General features: G+C 40.7%; 1 protein-coding gene across 2 annotated transcripts in view; it reads right to left on the bottom strand.

Annotated features, from left to right (window-relative positions):
* Positions 1 to 19,141, bottom strand: part of EXOC6B (exocyst complex component 6B) — a 1,420,949-nt gene that overhangs the window by 315,232 nt on the left and 1,086,576 nt on the right. The gene's annotated exons all lie outside the window — the stretch shown is intronic.

A 19,141-nucleotide genomic window follows, 5' to 3' on the forward strand; every position in this document is an offset into this window, starting at 1 on the left:
CCGATTACTTCCATACACTGAGCCACCGAAGGGCGAAAAGTGGAGTAATGGAAACGGCAGGAATTTAGAAGTTTTGATAATCTGGACTCTGTCAGGTAAATCCTCATCTCTACAGAATCTATTAGAGTTCCCAGAAAGGAGACTCTTGTGAGAGGGGATAGAGAACTCTTTTCTTCGTTCACCTTCCACCCATGCGACCTCAGAAATGCCAGAACTATGTCCGTGTGAGACTTGGCAATTTTGAAATTTGACGCCTGTATCAGGATGTCGTCTAAATAAGGGGCCACTGCTATGCCCCGTGGTCTTAGAACCGCCAGAAGAGACCCCAGAACCTTCGTAAAGATTCTTGGGGCTGTAGCTAATCCAAAGGGAAGAGCTACAAACTGGTAATGCCTGTCTGGGAAGGGAAACCTGAGAAACCGATGATGATCTTTGTGTATCAGAATGTGAAGATAAGCATCCTTTAAATCCACTGTAGTCATATATTGACCCTCCTGGATCATAGGTAGGATGGAACGAATAGTCTCCATCTTGAATGATGGAACTCTGAGGAATTTGTTTAAGATCTTGGGATCTAAAATTGGTCTGAAGGTTCCCTCTTTTTTGGGAACCACAAACAGATTTGAGTAAAATCCCTGTCCCTGTTCCTCCTTTGGAACTGGATGGATCACTCCCATAACTAGGAAGTCTTGAACACAGTTTAAGAATGTCTCTCTCTTTATCTGGTTTGCAGATAATTGTGAAAGGAAAAATCTCCCTTTTGGAGGGGAAGCTTTGAAGTCCAGAAGATATCCCTGGGATATAATTTCCAACGCCAAGGGATCCTGGACATCTCTTGCCCAAGCCTGGGCGAAGAGTGAAAGTCTGCCCCCTACTAGATCCGTTACCGGATAGGGGGCCGCTCCTTCATGCTGTCTTAGAGGCAGCAGCAGGTTTCTTGGCCTGCTTGCCTTTGTTCCAGGTCTGGTTAGGTTTCCAGACCGACTTGGACTGAGCAAAAGTTCCATCTTGTTTTGTATTAGAGGAAGTTGATGCCGCACTAGCCTTGAAGTTTTCGAAAGGCACGAAAATTAGTCTGTTTGGCCCTTGACTTGGACCTATCCTGAGGAAGGGCATGACCTTTTCCTCCAGTGATATCAGAAATGATCTCCTTCAAACCAGGCCCGAATAGGGTTTGCCCCTTGAAGGGAATGTTAAGCAGCTTAGACTTTGAAGTAACGTCAGCTGACCATGATTTAAGCCATAGCGCCCTGCGCGCCTGAATAGCAAAACCAGAATTCTTAGCCGTTAGTTTAGTCAAATGAACAATGGCATCAGAAACAAAAGAATTGGCTAGCTTAAGTGCTCTAAGCTTGTCAAGTATGTCATCCAATGGGGTCTCTACCTGTAAAGCCTCTTCCAGAGACTCAAACCAGAAAGCCGCAGCAGCAGTGACAGGGGCAATGCATGCAAGGGGCTGTAGAATAAAACCTTGTTGAATAAACATTTTCTTAAGGTAACCCTCTAACTTTTTATCCATTGGATCTGAGAAAGCACAACTGTCCTCGACAGGGATAGTAGTACGCTTAGCTAGGGTAGAAACTGCTCCCTCCACCTTAGGGACTGTCTGCCATAAGTCCCGTGTGGTGGCATCTATTGGAAACATTTTCTTAAAAATAGGAGGGGGAGAGAACGGCACACCTGGTCTATCCAAATCCTTAGAAATAATTTCTGTAAACCTTTTAGGTATTGGAAAAACCATCAGTGCACACCGGCACTGCATAGTATTTATCCAGTCTACACAATTTCTCTGGCACTGCAATTGTATCACAGTCATTCAGAGCAGCTAAAACCTCCCTGAGCAATACGCGGAGGTGTTCAAGCTTAAATTTAAATCTAGACATATCAGAATCAGGTTGAATCCTCTTCCCTGATTCAGAAACATCACCCCCAGAAAGAAGCTCTCCTTCCTCAGCTTCTGCATATTGTGAGGGAGTATCAAACATAGCTCTTAAAGCGTCAGTATGCTCTGTATTTCTTCTAACTCCAGAGCTGTCTCGCTTTCCTCTAAACCCAGGTAGTCTGGATAATACCGCTGACAGTGTATTATCCATGACCGCCGCCATGTCTTGTAGATGTACTTGGCGCCATTAGAGCGTGAGTCCCTTGAGCGGGAGTCAAAGGGTCTGACACGGGGGGCGACTTAGTCGGCATAACTTCCCCCTCGTCAGATTCCTCTGGTGATAATTTTTTTAAAGACAGAATATGATCTTTATTACTTAAAGTGAAATCAGTACATTTGGTACACATTCTAAGAGGGGGTTCCACCATGGCTACTAAACATAATGAACAAGGAGTTTCTTCTATGTCAGACATGTTTAAACAGACTAGCAATGAGACAAGCAAGCTTGGAAAACACTTTAAATCAAGTTAACAAGCAAAAAATAAAAACGGTACTGTACCTTTAAGAGAAACAAATTTTGTCAGAATTTGAAAAACAGTGAAAAAAGGCAGTAAATCAAACAAAATTTTTACAGTGTGTATAATAAGCTAACAGAGCATTGCACCCCCTTGCAAATGGATGATTAACCCCTTAGTTCAAAAAAACGGATAAAAAAAAACGATATAGACGTTTTTTTAACAGTCACAACAAACTGCCCTAGCTCTGCTGGGGCCCTACCTTCACCAACAAACTATTTTGGAAAGCCTAAGAGCCCTTCAGAGAGGTCCTACAGCATTCAGGGGACTCCTGGGGTAAGCTGGATGTCTCAGTCTGTAAAAGTTACTGCGCAATAAAGCGCTAAATTAGGCCCCTCCCACTCATGTTAACACAGTGGAAAGCCTCAGGAAACTGTTTCTAGGCAAATTTAAGCAAGCCATGTGGAAAAAATTAGGCCCCAATAAAGTTTTATCACCAAAGTATATATAAAAACGCTTAAACATTTCCAGCAAACGTTTTATATTGCAAATATATAAGAGTATTACCTCTGAAAGTAAGCATGATACCAGTCGCTATTAAATCACTGTATTCAGGCTTACCTTACATAAATCTGGTATCAGCAGCATTTTCTAGCATTTTCATCTCTAGAAAAAAAAAATTAACTGCACATACCTCATAGCAGGATAACCTGCACGACATTCCCCAGCTGAAGTTACCTCTCTCTTCAATTATGTGTAAGAACAGCAATGGATCTTAGTTACAACCTGCTAAGATCATAGAAATCACAGGCAGATTCTTCTTCTATTTTCTGCCTGGGACAAAATAATACAACTCCGGTACCATTTAAAAATAACAAACTTTTGATTGAAGAAAAAAAACAACTACGTTTCACCACTTCTCTCTTACTACCTCCATGCTTGTCGAGAGTTGCAAGAGAATGACTGGGTATTGCAGTTAGGGGAGGAGCAATATAGCAGCTCTGCTGTGGGTGATCCTCTTGCAACTTCCTGTTGGGAAGGAGAATATCCCACAAGTAATGGATGATCCGTGGACTGGATACACCTTACAAGAGAAATAACATGCCTGCAACTGCCAATACAATGTTAATACTTAGGACATTCTGAGATAAAATATCTTTCAGTTTTACATAGAGGTGTTCAGGTGATATTTTATAGTCTGCTTTTTACAGCTATACTGTATCACTTTCAAGTACTTTAACATTTGGGTATCATATCCCTTTAATTCTGACTAAACCCCCAACTTTACTTTTGGAGAAATGCAGCCCCAAACTTGCAAGGAACCTCCATCATGCTTTACTGTTGCCTGCAGAAACTCACTCTTGTACCTCTCTCCAGCCCTTTGGCAAACAAACTGCCTTCAGATACTTCTTCTGACCAGACTTTTATAGACAATAGATGGGTGTACCAGGGTCCCACTGTTTTCTGCCAATTTTTAACTGATGGCACTGTTGGATATCTTCCAGTTGTAAAGGGAAGTAACCATGATGAGTGCTTCCTTGGCCGACCACTGTGTCCACGGTCATTTGTGCTTCTTCAGAATAGCTTAAACAGCACACCTCAACACCCCTGCCTGCCTTGGCATTTCTGCCTGGGAGAGACCTTGCTGATGCAGTAAAACCACTTTGTGTCTTGTTGCTGTGCTCAGTCTTGCCATGGTGTAGGACTTTTAACATTAAACTGTCTTCAGCAACCTCACTTTGTTAGCAGAGTTTGGCTATTCCTCACCTAGTTTTAGTTCTCCTACATAGCTGTTTCAGTTAAAGGGACACTCAAGTCAAAATTAAACTTTAATGATTCAGATAAGGCATGCAATTTTAAACAACTTTCCAGTTTACTTCCATTAAGAAAATGTGCATAGTCTTTTTATTTTTACACTTCTTGAGTTACCAGCTCCTACTGTGCAAGAATTCATAAAGTATATATATATGCATTTGTGATTGGCTGATGGCTGTCACATGATACAAGAGGAGTGGAAATAGATATAACTAAAATTTGTCAGAAAAAAAAAATCTACCACTCATTTGAAGTTCAGACTAAGTGCTATTGCATTGTCTTTTTACCATGCATTTGTTATGCAAATCGGCTGTATTTACTGGTCCTTTAACTGATGATCATTAGCACCTGTTTGGTATAATTGGTTAATCATGCATTTGACTATATACCTACAAAATTACTGATGTCGCTTAAGTGTACATAGAAGAATTAATGCCGTTTTGAAAGCAGAGGCTGGTCTGCTGATGTTAGATTTTTCTTCTGTTCACTCGCTTTGCATTTAATTGATAAAAATAAACTATTAACATTTCTATTTTTAAAAAGCATTCTTACTTTACAGTACTTTTTCACACCTGCCTAAAACGTTTGCACAGAACTATATATATATATTTATTTTAATTTGCATTATATATATTTTTTGTTCAAAGTAAGGCATACATGAAATGGGATACAAAACACCATGATGATGACGTACAAGCTTCATATAGTACAAATCTATAAATAAGCAGTATATTGCTGAAGGGAAATCTAGAGACATAATATGCACGTAGAATGCCTAATATTCTAAGTGTCTCCTAACTGACACAGGAGGTCACTCTTTTGGACCTCATTCATAAACTTAGAATAATATATAGGAGGCTATTTTTAACAAGAAAGAACACTTTTGGATCTCCAAACAAGAACCTAATTTTCTTATTTTAATAGACTAGTGTTGTCATTATGATAAATGCTGCCACCAATAGATATTAAGGGTATACATTAGGGGTAGATTGTAGGAGATAGTGTTATAAATGTTATAAGCTAATAGTACATCTGTCGACAATATCTTGCAAGCCCTATGTAACCAAAAATGGAATTTCTTCATCTCAAATTTTAAGGAGACCTAAACAGTTAACAACATATACAGTCCTGGGGCAACAGCTCGAGTGCAGTATGAATTGTATCTTGGTATGCTGTATAGTGTAGATAAATATAACTCAAAGTGCAAATATAGAGTACATAACAATAAGGGCTAGTTGGCTGAATATAAATGGAAGACTGGAGATCTTACTGGAGGGCTACTGTAGTGCAACTACCTTAAGCTAAATTTGAGTGCAATCTATTGTTGATGTGTTACTGGCCTCTAGTATGCTACCGACATGACCATGCAGCTGTGTGTAGTAGTATAGGGTTAGTTCTACTTAGGACAAAACCTTAAAGAGATGTATTTCAACCGCCCTTCCATATTGAAGCTATTATGGTCAGAGTGTCCTGCCCTGCCTCGGCCACCGGCAGGACAGCACCCCAAGCAATATACATAGTTAAGGAGGTTGATATGGACACGTTACATCCTTATGTCATGCTAGAGAGCCTCAGGTAGGGAAATGACTATAGGTTACTGAATTCTACTACAGGGAAATAACAAAAAAAGAAAACAAAACACTCTCTGTAATAGTAACGCATTAGTCTGGATGGTATCCACTTTTTGCCGGTATGGCAACTAGAAATCTAGAACTCAAAAGAAACTGCTCAAAGTAACATTAATAAGTCTAAAGCTAGAAATTGTGAAGAGACTCCAAAAGACAAACAATATTGTACGCAGGGAAAAAGGAAATTTGAGATTTGCAACCAGCCTGTAACAAGATAGACTGGTAAACACACTAAGCCAGAGTCACATTTAAAGGGACAGTTAACACCAGAATTTTTGTTGTTTAAAAAGATAGATAATCCCTTTATTACCCATTCCCCAGTTTTGCATAACCAACACTGTTATATTAATACACTTTTTACTGCTGTGACTATCTTGTATCTAAGCATCTTCTGACCGCCCCTAATCACATGACTTTTAGTTATTATCTATTGACTTGCAGTTTAGCCAATTAGTGCAGTGTCTGCCACAACTCACGGGCGTGATCACAATGCTATCTATATGGTTTACCTGAACTACTCTCCCCTGCTGTGAAAAGCAAATACAAAAGCATGTGATTAGAGGCGGCCTTCAAGGGCTTAGAAATTATCATATGAGCCTTTCTAGGTTTGCTCTCAACTAGAATACCAAGAGAACAAAGCAAAATTGTTGATAAAAGTAAATTGGAAAGTTGTTTAAAATTACATGCCCTATTTGAAAAATAAAAGTTTTTTTGGGCCTTGACTGTCCCTTTAACCTATTCTGTTTTTTAGCATATAAGTCCTAGTGTAAGGAATCGAAGCCTGGAGGTAAAGTCTATAAGGCAGTGGCGTGCCGTCTCTTCTAACAAGCTCTAATGGCCCTAAGTGGGCTGATCAATTACCCCAAGTCCAGCAAGCGGCAATGACTTCTTTGGCACAGTAATGTTAACACATTGTTGGCTGGTAATAGTGCTCCGGTTTCCCTCACAAGCTTTTTTCTGCTCTGTAGCGGACTCAGAAGAGTCTAGAGTAAAGTAAGTCCCAGTAATGATTGAGTTGTCGTCTTTCTGGGCCACTAGTGATTTTGAGTGTTCTTGCATCTCTTTCGTGTGACAGGCAATCTTTAAGTTCAAGCACGCTCGGTTCATTTAGGTGTACTATCTCCCCCCCCCCCCCTGCTCTGTAGCGAGTGATAACTGGTCTTGTGGCTCCTCACTTTGGGATGTGCACTCGCTCACTGCACTCCATGTTGTAGAGGTGGTCATGAGACGCTGGAAATGTTGGTTAATCAGGTGAGTTATAGGGTCGAACAAAGCTCTGTAACAATACTCCATTTTATGGTTGTGTGCAAATGAGACCCTTAAAGGGACAATGAACCCAAAGTTTTTCTTTTGTGATTCAGATAGAGCATGCAATTTTAAGCAACTTTCTAATTTACACCTATTATCATTTTTTCTTCGTTCTCTTGCTTTCTTTATTTGAAAAGGAAGCCATCTAAGCTATTTTTTTGGTTCAGGACCATGGAAAGCACATTTTTATTGGTGGGTGAATTTATTCACCAATGAGCAAGAATAACCCAGTTTGTTCACCATAAATGGGCCGGCATCTAATCTTACATTCTTGCATTTCAAATAAGGATACCAAGAAAATGAAGTCAATTTGATAATATGAGTCAATTGGAAAGTTGCTTAAAATTGCATGCTCTATCTGAATCACAAAAGAAAAAATTTGGGTTCAGTGTCCCTTTAATCTTCTGAATAATGCAATAGATGGTAGGTTGTGTAGTATTCGGTAAAGCACACACAGTGCTGCTTAACGACAGGGCCAAAAGCGCCCCGCCGGGGGGTATAGTGATGGCCGAGTTTTCAAAACGGCTCCAGGCGCCGATGCCAGCAGCAATTCTTGTGATTCTAGGCACAGTAGTTGCAGCTTCTAGAATGTAAAATAGTTCTTTTAAATAATTACATGGATCGGTCTGCTGAAATGTAGATTTTTAAAATTATCAGAGAAAAGCTGTAGCAGCATGCAGCAATGCGACTAATCATGGCCGCTGCCCAGAAGTTCCCCAGCATTATATTTTTTATGTTGAGTAGCACAATTTGTTTCACCCACTAATTGAGAAGTACTACAGTATAGTTTCTTAGTTTTAATTTGTCTTTTATCCACCAGTCAGTCTCTAGTCCACTAGGTGACATTTATAAAGACTATTTTATTGAGTGTCTGTGTACATCACATTTCAGAAACTTTGGTATGTTCATTGAGTCCTATAACATATGAACACACAAAACGATAGGTGCAAATCACTTTCAACCCCCAAGCCCTTACATTCCTCTCCTTCAATAAGCAAATAGTTCTGCTTCATTTCTCTCAGATTAAATTTCACTTTAAGACTAAACATCAATTAAATTATAATCAACTGAAAAGGTCTTAAATAAAAAATTGAGCAAATGAAAAGGCCACTCTATCTAGATTTGGCCATTATGCTATGTAACATGTAGCCTGCATCTCTAGTCAAATGTACACACATTGGGAAAATAGGATCTATTAGCCGATCCATTAGCAAACTGTGTTTGCCATTCTCTTTGGTAAAACAACTGTCAATAGGCCAATTACTTTATAATTAAAGTGATATATAAGTTTACACTGGTTGGAATATATAACTATATGTTATTTGCAAACGGCGGAAACTTCCCAGACATCCACAGAATCACTTCTCTCATATAAACTTTAGGATACAATTAAAAATCCGTTGTGGGGGGGGGGGGGGGATTGTTAACTTCTTATTTATTTTTAATATAAGAACCTTTTTTTTCTCTCAATCTCACGATACCCTATGAATCTTCATTGGTTAACATACTAAAAAACTGTTTATAAAGGAAGGGATAATGAGGAAAATAATATCTAGGTCTGAAGTGCCGTACACACTACTTTCCTACTTAAAGGAACACTGAACGCAATTTTTTTTCTTTCGATTCAGATAGAGCATGAAATTTTAAGCAACTTTCTAATTTACTCCTATTATCAAATTTTCTTCATTCTCTTCGTATCTTTATTTGAAAAGCAAGAATGTAAGTTTAGATGCCGGCCCATTTTTGGTGAACAACCTGTGGTCTATCTGAATCACGAAATAAAAAAATTTGGGTTCAGTCTCCCTTTAATGCTGCTTGTAAAAAATAGAAAGCATTAAACAGGTAAAACACAGTGAATGTAGGCAGTGAAAACGTATTGGCGTTGTCTTGCTCTATTGTTCATCAAATAATTTCCAACGTTATAACTATTGTAGAGATAGCCTTCACCTATAATGGAGGTTTGTTTGTATTTTGTTTTTTTTAAAGGAGAATTTGAAATAAACATTGAACATTTTCTATCACTTTCTTAACTGAAATATACAAGAGAATCAGTCAAAAACCCCAGAGTAACTGACCTTCTTTGTAACAAAAATTTTTAGAATTTTACCACTCACTAGTAAACCCTTTTTATTTCATGACTTAGAAGACTTGAAGCAGGTGCTTTGTGACCACTTCTTCCAGTAGAAAATTCAACTATAACCCCCCTCCTCCTCTTCCCTCCCACGTCCCCAGAACCCATCCCGTTTAATGTTTAGACAAACAAAAGGGAGACTGACACAGGGAGGTTCTTCACATACATGAAGCAGTGAGTATAAAATCCAGTTTTCTCTCGCATATATTGTGAGGGCACACACAGTAGAATATGAATCTAAGTACTTAGGTAGCAAAAGTAAAACTTGCTATTGGCTACTGATTGAACAAAGTCTGAAAATGCAAAAACAGGTGGAGTAGAAATGCACTAAAAATCCTTCTTGAATAAAGTCACTTTTAAGAGAGGAAAGAAAACCTCAAAATGATAGAACTTTGTGGAGTTATGTAAAGAAGAACAGGGAATGTCCAGGTCAAGTATAAGGAAAAGTCGACAAAAGGTGACCACAAATGGGGTAAGATTTACCAAAAAGATAATGGCCGAACAAAGCCAAAAACATTATATATATTTTTTTAAGGTAAAAGCAACCTATTCGTAAATAAGGGAACACTGTAAGACCTGTATTAAAAAAATATACTTCCTCTTAATGCATTCCGTGCTATACATATATGGGAAATTTTCATGTTTATTTTTGTATATGAAATAGCTGGTTTTGTTGATTAAAGGGATAGTAAATTCCAAATAAAACTTTCATGATTCAGGTAGGGCATGTCATTTTAAAAAACTTTCTAATTTACTTTTATCATCAAATTTGCTTTGTTCTCTTGTTATTCTTAGTTAAAGGCTAATACTAGGTAGGCTCATATGCTAATCTCTAAACCCTTGAAGTCCGTCTCTAATTTGAATGCATTTGAGAGTTTGTCACAGCTAGAGGGCGTTAGTTCATGTGTTTCATATAAATAAAACTGTGCTCATACACGTGAAGTTATTTAAAAGTCAGCACTAATTGCCTGAAATGCGAGTCTGTCAAAAGATCTGAGATAAGGAGGCAGTCAGCAGAAGCTTAGATACAAGGTAATTACAGAGGTAAAAAACAGAATTTATGCTTACCTGATAAATTTCTTTCTCCTACGGTGTGTCCGGTCCACGGCTTCATCCTTACTTGTGGGATATTCTCTTCCCCTACAGGAAATGGCAAAGAGAGCACACAGCAAGAGCTGTCCATATAGTCCCCCCTCTGGCTCCGCCCCCCAGTCATTTGACCGACGGTTAGGAGAAAAAGGAGAAACTATAGGGTGCCGTGGTGACTGTAGTGTATGGAATAAATTTTTTTGAACCTGACTAAAAAGCCAGGGCGGGCCGTGGACCGGACACACCGTAGGAGAAAGAAAGTTATCAGGTAAGCATAAATTCTGTTTTCTCCTACATTGGTGTGTCCGGTCCACGGCTTCATCCTTACTTGTGGGAACCAATACCAAAGCTTTAGGACACGGATGAAGGGAGGGAACAAGTCAGGTTACCTAAACGGAAGGCACCACGGCTTGCAAAACCTTTCTCCCAAAAATAGCCTCCGAAGAAGCATAAGTATCGAATTTGTAAAATTTGGCAAAAGTATGCAGAGAAGACCAAGTCGCTGCCTTACAGATCTGATCAACAGAAGCCTCGTTCTTGAAGGCCCATGTGGAAGCCACAGCTCTAGTAGAGTGAGCTGTAATTCGTTCAGGAGACTGCCGTCCGGCAGTCTCATAAGCCAATCGGATGATGCTTTTCAGCCAAAAAGAAAGAGAGGTAGCAGTAGCTTTCTGCCTTTTCCTCTTACCAGAATAAACGACAAACAAGGATGAAGTCTGTCTGAAATCCTTTGTTGCTTCTAAATAGAATTTTAAAGCACGGACCACATCTAAATTGTGTAACAAACGTTCCTTCTTCGAAACTGGATTCGGACACAGAGAAGGAACAACTATTTCCTGGTTAATATTCCTTTTGGAAGAAAACCAGGTTTGGTACGCAAAACAACCTTATCTGTATGGAATAGCAGATAGGGTGAAGTACACTGCAAAGCAGACAATTCAGAAACTCTTCTAGCAGAAGAAATAGCAACCAAAAACAGAACTTTCCAAGATAGTAACTTAATAGCTATGGAATGTAAAGGTTCAAATGGAACCCCTTGAAGAACTGAAAGAACTAAGTTTAGACTCCATGGAGGAGTCATGGGTCTGTAGACAGGCTTGATTCTGACTAAGGCCTGTACAAATGCTTGTACATCTGGCACTGCTGCCAGACGTTTGTGCAACAAAACAGACAGAGCAGATATCTGTCCTTTCAGAGAACTCGCTGACAACCCTTTATCCAAACCCTCTTGGAGAAAGGAGAGTATCCTATGAATATTAATTTTACTCCAAGAGAATCCCTTGGATTCGCACCAACAGATATGTTTTTTCCATATCTTATGGTAAATTTTCCTAGTCACAGGTTTTCTGGCTTGGACCAGAATATCTATAACTGAATCTGAAAACCCACGCTTAGATAGAATCAAGCGTTCAATTTCCAAGCAGTCAGTTGCAGAGAGACTAGATTTGGATGTTCGAATGGACCTTGTACTAGAAGATCCTGTCTCAAAGGTAGCTTCCATGGTGGAGCCGATGACATATTCACCAGGTCTGCATACCAAGTCCTGCGTGGCCACGCAGGAGCTATCAGAATCACTGAGGCCTTCTCCTGTTTGATCCTGGCTACAAGCCTGGGAAGGAGAGGAAACGGTGGAAACACATAAGCTAGGTTGAACGACCAAGGCGCCACCAATGCATCCACTAGTGTCGCCTTGGGATCCCTGGATCTGGACCCGTAGCGAGGAACCTTGGAGTTCTGACGAGACGCCATCAGATCCATGTCTGGAATGCCCCATAGTTGAGTTAACTGGGCAAAGACCTCCGGGTGGAGTTCCCACTCCCCCGGATGGAAAGTCTGACGACTCAAATAATCCGCCTCCCAGTTGTCTACTCCTGGGATGTGAATTGCAGATAGATGGCAGGAGTGATCCTCCGCCCATTTGATGATCTTGGATACCTCTCTCATCGCCAAGGAACTCTTTGTTCCCCCCTGATGATTGATGTACGCTACAGTCGTCATGTTGTCCGACTGAAATCTTATGAATCTGGCCTTCGCTAGTTGAGGCCAAGCCAGGAGCGCATTGAATATCGCTCTCAGTTCCAGAATGTTTATCGGGAGAAGAGACTCTTCCCGAGACCATAGACCCTGAGCTTTCAGGGAGTCCCAGACTGCGCCCCAGCCTAAAAGACTGGCGTCGGTCGTGACAATGACCCACTCTGGTCTGCGGAAACTCATTCCCTGAGACAGGTGATCTTGAGTCAACCACCAACGGAGTGAGTCTCTGGTTAACTGGTCTACTTGAATCTGAGGAGACAAGTCTTCATAATCCCCATTCCACTGTTTGAGCATGCACAGTTGTAATGTTCTTAGATGAATTTGAGCAAAAGGAACCACGTCCATTGCTGCAACCATTAAACCTATTACCTCCATGCACTGAGCTATGGAAGGCTGAGGAATAGATTGAAGAACTTGACAAGCGTTTAGAAGCTTTAACTTTCTGACCTCTGTCAGAAAAATCTTCATTTCTACAGAATCTATTATTGTTCCTAGAAAAGGAACCCTTGTGGACGGGGACAGGGAACTTTTTTCTATGTTCACCTTCCACCCGTGAGACCTGAGAAAAGCTAATACAATGTCTGTATGAGCCCTTGATCTGGAAAGGGACGACGCTTGGATTAGGATGTCGTCTAAGTAAGGTGCCACCGCAATGCCCCTCAGTCTTAGAACCGCTAGTAGGGACCCTAGCACCTTTGTGAAAATTCTGGGAGCAGTGGCTAAACCGAACGGAAGAGCCACGAACTGGTAATGTTTGTCCAGAAAGGCGAACCTTAGGAGCTGATGATGATCTTTGTGGATAGGAATATGTAGGTACGCATCCTTTAAGTCCACGGTAGTCATGTATTGACCCTCCTGGATTGTTGGTAAAATCGTTCGAATGGTTTCCATTTTGAATGATGGAACTCTGAGAAATTTGTTTAGAATTTTTAAATCCAGAATTGGCCTGAAAGTTCCCTCTTTTTTGGGAACTACAAACAGGTTTGAGTAAAACCCCAGGCCTTGTTCCGCTGTTGGAACTGGGTGTATCACTCCCATCTTTAATAGATCTCCTACGCAATGTAAGAATGCCTGTCTCTTTATCTGGTCTGAAGATAAGCGAGACATGTGGAACCTTCCCCTTGGAGGAAGTTACTTGAACTCTAGAAGATACCCCTGAGAGACTATTTCTAGTGCCCAGGGATCCGGAACATCTCTTGCCCAAGCCTGAGCAAAGAGAGAAAGTCTGCCCCCTACTAGATCCGGTAACGGATCGGGGGCTACCCCTTCATGCTGTCTTGGTAGCAGCAGCAGGCTTCTTGGCCTGTTTACCCTTGTTCCAGCCTTGCATTGGTTTCCATGCTGGTTTAGGCTGGGAAGCGTTACCCTCTTGTCTAGAGGCTGCAGAGTTAGGGGATGGTCCGCTCCTGAAATTGCGAAAGGAACGAAAATTAGATTTGTTCTTAGCCTTGAAAGGCCTATCCTGTGGGAGGGCATGGCCCTTTCCCCCAGTGATGTCTGAAATAATCTCCAATTCTGGCCCAAAAAGGGTCTTACCCTTGAAAGGAATATTAAGCAGTTTTGTCTTGGACGACACATCCGCCGACCAAGATTTTAGCCAAAGCGCTCTGCGCGCCACTATAGCAAAACCTGAATTTTTCGCCGCTAATTTAGCCAATTGAAAAGCGGCATCTAAAATAAAGGAATTAGCCAACTTTAGTGCGTGAATTCTGTCCATGAATTCCTCATATGGAGTCTCCTTATGGAGCGAATTTTCTAGTTCCTCGAACCAAAAATACGCCGCCGTGGTGACAGGAATAATGCACGAAATTGGTTGGAGAAGGAAACCTTGCTGAACAAATATCTTTTTAAGCAATCCTTCCAATTTTTTATCCATAGGATCTTTGAAAGCACAACTGTCCTCAATGGGAATAGTTGTGCGCTTGGCCAACGTAGAAACTGCCCCCTCAACCTTAGGGACTGATTGCCATGCGTCCCTTCTGGGGTCGACAATGGGGAACATTTTCTTAAATATAGGAGGTGGGACAAAGGGTATACCTGGCTTCTCCCACTCCTTGGTCACTATGTCCGCCACCCTCTTGGGTATCGGAAAGGCATCAGCGTGCACAGGGACCTCTAGGAATTTGTCCATTTTGCACAATTTCTCTGGAATCACCAAAGAGTCGCAATCATCAAGAGTAGTTAGCACCTCCTTAAGCAGGGCGCGGAGATGTTCTAACTTAAATTTAAATGCCACGATATCAGGTTCTGCCTGCTGAGAAACTTTTCCTGAATCAGAAATTTCTCCCTCAGACAGATCCTCCCTCACTGCCAATTCAGACTGGTGTGAGGGTATAACAGATAAATTATCGTCAGCGCCCACTTGCTCATCCTCTGTATTTAAAACTGAGCAATCACGCTTTCTGGGAAATGCTGGCAGTTTGGATAAAAGATTTGCTATAGAATTATCCATTACTGCAGTTAATTTCTGCATAGTAACAAGCATTGGCGCGCTAGATGTACTAGGTATCGCCTGCGCGGGCAAAACTGGTGTTGACACAGAAGGAGAGGATGATGAACTATCCCCACTACCTTCATTTGAAGAATCATCTTGGGCAACCTTATTAAATGTGACAGTACTGTCCTTACTTTGTTTGGACGCCATGGCACAATTTGAACATACATTTAAGGGGGGAACCACCTTGGCCTCCATACACACAGAACATATGCTATCTGAAGGTATAGACATGTTAGACAGACTTTGGCAGGCTATTAATGCAATAAAACCGTTTTTAAACAAAACCGTTACTGTCTCTTTAAATAATAAAAAGAGCACACTTTATTTCTGAATGTTTGAAAAACTATGAAGGAAATATCCGATCTTTACAAAATTTGCACCCTAGTGTCTTAATGCTTTGAAAGTATTGCACACCAAATTTCAAGTCTCTAACCCCTTAAATGAGCAAACCGGAGCTAATTGTTCAATTTGCCAGTTTAAACCCACTACAGTCCCTGCCACAGCCTTTGCTGCAGCTTTTACCTTCCTTGGGGGTTATTCAACACAGAAATAAGCCTTCTTGAAATCGTTTTTATGGCCACAGGACCCTCTCACATGAAGCTGCATGCACTGCTTCCAAAAGTAACTGCGCAACTGAGGCGCGAAAATGAGGCCTCCTCCCTCTGCATACCAGAGTGAAGGGGCCTTCCTGACTAGATTAGGTGTCTAAACAACTGCCAGGCGTAATAAAAACGTTCCCAAAGGTGTTTCAAAGTCACAAAACACTCCAAAAGTCATATAAATAATATATAAATCAATCGATTTAGCCCACAATAGTGTCAACCAGTATAGAGCCCATTTATAAGCCTTCATTCTGTTATGAGTCTAAGAAAATGGCTTACCGATCCCATAAGGGAAAATGACAGTCTTCAAGCATTACTATGTCTTGTTAGAAAAGAGACTAGTCATACCTGGAGCATACTTGTTTGTAGAGTAAATAGTACAAACCGGCACTATTTTAAAATAAACTCTTGATAGAAGAAATAAAACTACAACTAACACCACATACTCTTTACCATCCCCGTGGAGATGCTACTTGTTCAGAGCAGGCAAAGAGAATGACTGGGGGGCGGAGCCAGAGGGGGGACTATATGGACAGCTCTTGCTGTGTGCTCTCTTTGCCATTTCCTGTAGGGGAAGAGAATATCCCACAAGTAAGGATGAAGCCGTGGACTGGACACACCAATGTAGGAGAAAGTACATTTATATAACAGTGTTGGTTATGCTAAACTGGGGAATGGTAAATAAAGGGATTATCTATCTTTTTAAACAATGACATTTTTGGTGTTTACTATCCCTTAAAAGAGATATTTACCCCAAATGTTTTCTTTCATGATTCAAATAGAGCAGCAATTTTAAGCAATTTTTTGGTTCAGCACCTGGGTAGCGCTTGCTGATTGGTGGCTAAATGTAGCCTCAAATGTGAGTTCAAATGTTAGGTGCAATTGTCTCACGTGAAATGACTTACAAAGTTTCTACCACCAAGCCGATGGCAACATTATGTTTAAATAAGGATATTATTTACTGTTTGTGAAGTGTTATTGGACAAATAATCTTGGAGAAGCTTAAGCTTCAGAAAAAACGCTTGACAAATCTGCCTCAAGGATAACAGGGAATGAAAACTGTGTTTGACAAAAACAGAAAGCAGTAAAACAAATTGATTGGGCCTGAATCCCCAATGAAGCGTTACAAGATACCATCTACTCTAATGTTGCTTTTACCAGGATACTGTTCAGAAAATGTCACAGAGATCTTCCTCAATAGGCATCAAAGGTGGTAAAGACACCCCAGTTCGATCAAGAGTAAGAATTGGCTTGGGCAACAACTGAATATAACACCTAGGTTTCTTCAAATGGGTAATATCATAAACATGTGCAGATAAAGGGAGCTGTAAACACCACATTACGTATTCCATAAAATGTTTGAAAGTTGAGTCTAGAGCAAACTAAAAGTTTACAAAAAGTTCTTTGCAATGTATTTTTGTTAATAAAAGCAGCTTAAACTGGAACACTAGATATGCTCACATGACCGATCTGGGTGCATATAAAGCATCTGACTAGTGAGTATGCTCTCCATGGGCACACTTAAAGGGACAGTCAAGTCTAAATTAAACGTTCATGACTCAGATAGGGCATGGAATTTTAAACAAATTTCCAATTTACTTTTATCATCAAATTTGCTTTGTTCTCTTGGTATCCTTAGTTGAAAGCTAAACCTAGGTAGGCTCATATGCTAATTTCTAAGCCCTTGAAGGCCGCCTCTTATCTTATTGCATTTTAACAGAAGTTAGATACTGCTAGTTCATGTGATCCATATAGATGACATGCTCATTCCCATGGAGTTATTTATGAGTCAAAGCGCTGATTGGTTAAAGAAGAGATAAGGAGGCAGTCTGTAGTGGCTTAGATACATGGTAATCAGAGGTAAAAAGTCTAATAATATAACCGTGTTGGTTATGCAAAACTGGCGATTAGGTAATAAAAGGGATTAACTATCTTTTTAAACAATTAAAATGTTGGTGTAGACTGTTCCTTTAATTGACCAGCAAAAACAAATTATGCTTACCAGATAATTTTCTTTTCTTCTGACGGGGAGAGTCCACAGCTGCATTCATTACTTTTGGGAAATACAGAAAGGCTTAAATACCTCCCCCCCACTTCCCTCATCCCCCAGTCATTCTGCCAAGGGAACAAGGAACAGTAGGGGAAATATCAGGTTGAAAATATGCCAAAAGAACAAAAATGAAGGCCGCCCCATGAAAAAAACACAGGCAGGAAGCTGTGGACTCTCCCCGTCAGAAGAAAAGAAAATGATTTGGTCTAAATCAGAAATACTAAACATAAATATGTCTGGCCCGTCTTTAACGGCCACCCAAAGAGTCACCCCATTCGAATGGTGCACCCATTCCCTGAAATATATGGGGATTCACCTTTCACCCTCATTGAATGACATATTTCGATTGAAATACACACCTATCAAACACACTATAGTGCGAGAACTTTCATCATGGGGCTCTAAAAAATTGTTGTGGCTGGGGCGCATTGACGTCATCAAAATGAATGCATTTCCACAAATCCTTTACCTCCTCCAAACCCTACCGATTCCTTTGCCTAAGCCATTTCTCCCCTCACTACAAAAAGCATTTAGCGACTTCATATGGCGCAGGAAACCACCCAGAATAAATAGATTAATAATGCAAACTTCCAAAACTCAGGGGGGTATGGGAGTGCCGAACCTCGCTGCTTACCGCCAGGCCATCTTCCTACAGAGATTGGTAGACTGGAACATCCATTTCGAACATAAAAGATGGGTCCCACTAGAACACCTAATAATGGGTAGGCCACACTTAGGTTTGGATTGCTCCAACACAATCTCCCCATTTAAAACAATCAAAACAGACAACCCAATAATCCAGGAGACCTACCAGATATGGGAATATACCATCAACACAACACACTTTATATCGTCAATCCCTTCACCACTGACATCTCTGAAAGAAAACGGAGACTTTGTAGTGAGACCCTTCTCTACCCAAGCCACGGTAAGCACACCTAATAATAGGGATTTTACTATTCATACACTAACCAATAACGAATCTCTACTCTCTCAAAACAGAGCTAATTTCAAGGGGACATGACTGTTTTGCCAACTGGTTCGCCTACCGACAAACGACCTACTTTCTCACCAAACACGCAGGTTACAGAAATATGATCAGACCCCTGACCAATTTTGAATCCCTGTGTGTTCAAAATCCGCCTCTGAGACATACCTTATCAACCATATATAAAATCCTAACACACATGCCACCGGGCTACATACCACCATACCTAGAAAGTTGGGAAAGAGATCTAGGAGTCATAATACTGCCCCAAACAAGTACACTAATGTTTCAGACCACAGTGAGATCTTCAATCTCATCCTCTATTTTGGAAATTAATTACTAATTGCTAAACAGATGGTATCTCACCCCGAGGAAATTACATCGCTTATTTCACACCCAAAGTAACAAGTGCTGGCGTTGTGGCCTGGTAAACAGTTACACGGCTCACATGTGGTGGTGGTGTAACACTATCCAGAATTTCTGGAGAGATGTGATCTCGGAAGTGGATACCATACTAGAAGCCCAATTACCTCTTGACCCCTTGGTGTGGCTTTTACATACCCCCCCCCCCCAACAATTAAATATAAACCATATATCCACCT

Source organism: Bombina bombina, chromosome 2 (assembly GCF_027579735.1).
Source record: "Bombina bombina isolate aBomBom1 chromosome 2, aBomBom1.pri, whole genome shotgun sequence".
NCBI lineage: Eukaryota > Metazoa > Chordata > Amphibia > Anura > Bombinatoridae > Bombina > Bombina bombina.